This window comes from Hydra viridissima, unplaced genomic scaffold (genome assembly GCF_058129835.1).
Source record: "Hydra viridissima isolate aposymbiotic clone 2 unplaced genomic scaffold, HvirCarnegie_v1 scaffold_14, whole genome shotgun sequence".
NCBI lineage: Eukaryota > Metazoa > Cnidaria > Hydrozoa > Anthoathecata > Hydridae > Hydra > Hydra viridissima.
In genome coordinates, this window is record NW_028324313.1 from 9,402,501 (window position 1) to 9,405,000 (window position 2,500).

The 2,500-nt window shown below is 36.8% G+C and overlaps 1 non-coding gene across 1 annotated transcript in view; it reads right to left on the bottom strand.

The window, feature by feature from the left end:
* LOC149879213 (small subunit ribosomal RNA) overlaps positions 1–2 on the bottom strand; it is a 1,804-nt gene extending 1,802 nt beyond the window's left edge. The window contains exon 1 of the ribosomal RNA XR_016447248.1: positions 1–2. This exon is cut by the window's left edge and continues 1,802 nt beyond it. This is a non-coding gene — a ribosomal RNA (small subunit ribosomal RNA).
* Positions 3–2,500: the final 2,498 nt, after the last annotated feature.

Genomic DNA, 2,500 nt, shown 5'->3' on the forward strand with positions numbered 1-2,500 from the left:
TAACTATCGTCAAGAGCGCGCGGCAAAGCCGTCGCTCTTTGGCAAATAGCGGACAAAACGATGAAAGCGCCTGAGCGCCTCTTCGTGTTTGCCGTATTCGTCCGTAAACCGATATGTGTTTAACATCGAAGCACAGCAGAGTCGTCGCAAACGCGAACGCTTGTGCAACTCTCTGCGCTCATTCAGTTTGCCCGTCAGTGGCAATTCTAACAGGGAACAGGGACTACGTCTCGGTGCGGTGTAAACACGAAGCTCACACCGACGAGGAACAATCGACCTGAACCACGCTAGAAAAGAGAATCTATTCGATCTCTCGCCGCTAAACGCATTCTGGCAAGCCCATACAACGCACAACGCCAATTGCAGAGGACGAATAATACTTCCTCTGGACTCTCGAGTCACTTAAACCGCACGACACCAACGCATCGAGAACCGTCCGCCGAAAAAGCACTGTCAAACGTCTCAACAGCGACAACGGAGCGCTTCTAATGCTTTACACCAACACCAGAGAAGCTACCAGCAAACTGCTAGAGCTGTGCTGCGTTTGCTCTCGTCTTCTCCATGAACATTCAATTTTTAATGGGACAAGAGTTTAAGTTTGTAAAAAGAGTCCGACTTGTTTGCAAAACGTCCAAGAAACATTTGCAAAGTCACAAAAATCGTAGAAAACGCTAAGTCGGTTAAGAAAACGTATTCGCCTATAAAAATGCTCAGTTACTTAAGAAGATGCATGCTCGGTTAAAATATCGCTAGGCAACTCAAGAAGTTCCTCTTTCGATAGTAAAAAGGCTCGTGCGGTTAAAAAAAGTGTTCGTTTAATAAAGTGTTCTTTCGCCCAACAAAATAACCCTAACGGTTAAAAAAACTCTTAAAAAGTTCCTCGCTCGGTTTAGAAAATACTCAGCCTTGTTCAATTAAAAAGAAAACGCTTGTGCGGTTAAATTTACAATTGTTCTGTTAAAAAAAAAAACCTGTAACCCTAACCCTAACCCTAACCCTAACCCTAACCCTAACCCTAGCCCTAACCCTAACGGTTAAAAAAAACGCTTGTGCGGTTAAAAAAAAAACACTTGTTCAGTTAAAGAAACGGTGGTACGGTTAAAAAAACCCTTGTTCGGTTAAAAAAGCACTTGTTCGCTTAAAAAAATAGTTGCTCGGTTAAAAAACCGTCTTACGGTTAAAAAAAACTCTTGTTCGGTTAAAGAAACCGTGGTACGGTTAAAAAAACCCGTTTTCGGTAAAAAAAAAAAAAAAAAAAAAAAGCACTTGTTTGTTTAAAAACACTTGTTCTGTTAAAAAAAAAACACTTGCTCACTGGAAAAAACACTTGTTCTGTTAAAAAAAAAACACTTGCTCACTGGAAAAAACACTTGTTCGGTTTAAGAAACGCTTGTTCGGTAAAAAAAAACTCTTGTCCGGTTAACCCTAACCCTAACGGTTAACAAATACCCCGCCGATTAATGAGTTACGCGGCTGCTTAGGAAGTCCTCGGTCGGTTATGAAAACACCCAACCGCTTAACCCTTTCATGCACCAATTATTTTTCTGTAACTAACATAACTCATAAAAAAACATCTACAAAATGACAGTGGAACTATGAAATGTTAAATTAGACTTTTTCTACAGCCTTTTTCAACTCTCATTTATAAAACAATATTGTTTTCAATCGGTTAGAATGCACCATTTGAATTGGGGAAGCTTAGCTTGATTTATTGTTATACAACAACCCAGCACATGAAATGGTTAAAGAAATACCCACCTGCCTAAGTATCCTTAAAAAAAAGTATCCTTAAAAAAAAATAAAACCCTCTGTCTCTTGAACATAAATGCAAAAATCATTTAAAAAAGCAAATTCATTTTCAAAAACGTTTAAAAAGTGTAAACCACTTATTAAAAGAAGACTTTACAAAATACTTCACTGCTATTTAAAAAATACTACACATCTATTTCAGAAATTCCATACCACACTACAAAATGAATTTCAAAAACATTTGTTTGTTTTCAAGACAGAAGTTTTCATTACAGAAGACGCTGAATCCATTTTAAAAAGATGCACAGTGAAAAATGCCTACTTTTTATTTTTTTCAAAGGCTCGGTCACTTTCAAAAACTGCAGTCCCTTTTAGAAAAAAAAGAAGTCTTTAATTAAGAAGCAAAAGGTCTCTTTAAAAAATGTGACTTAACCAACAATTTTAAGTCACATTTAAAGAAACACATTAAGTCGCTTTAAAATATATAATAAGTCACATTCAAGAAGCTTCATATCACTTTAAAAGGGCTTAAGCCACTTTAAAAGTCTCTTAAATGTCTAGCTCACTCACTCACTCACTCACTCACTCACTCACTGCATGATCAAAGTCTTTTAAAAAGACTATTCATGTTTGAAAAGTGCTATTTCACTTTTGCTATTTCCAAATAAATAAAAAGTTTACATCACTCTCAAAAAATGCAAAGCTGCTTAAGAAGAAAAAGCTAGGTCACTTTTAAAAAAGATAACTTCAT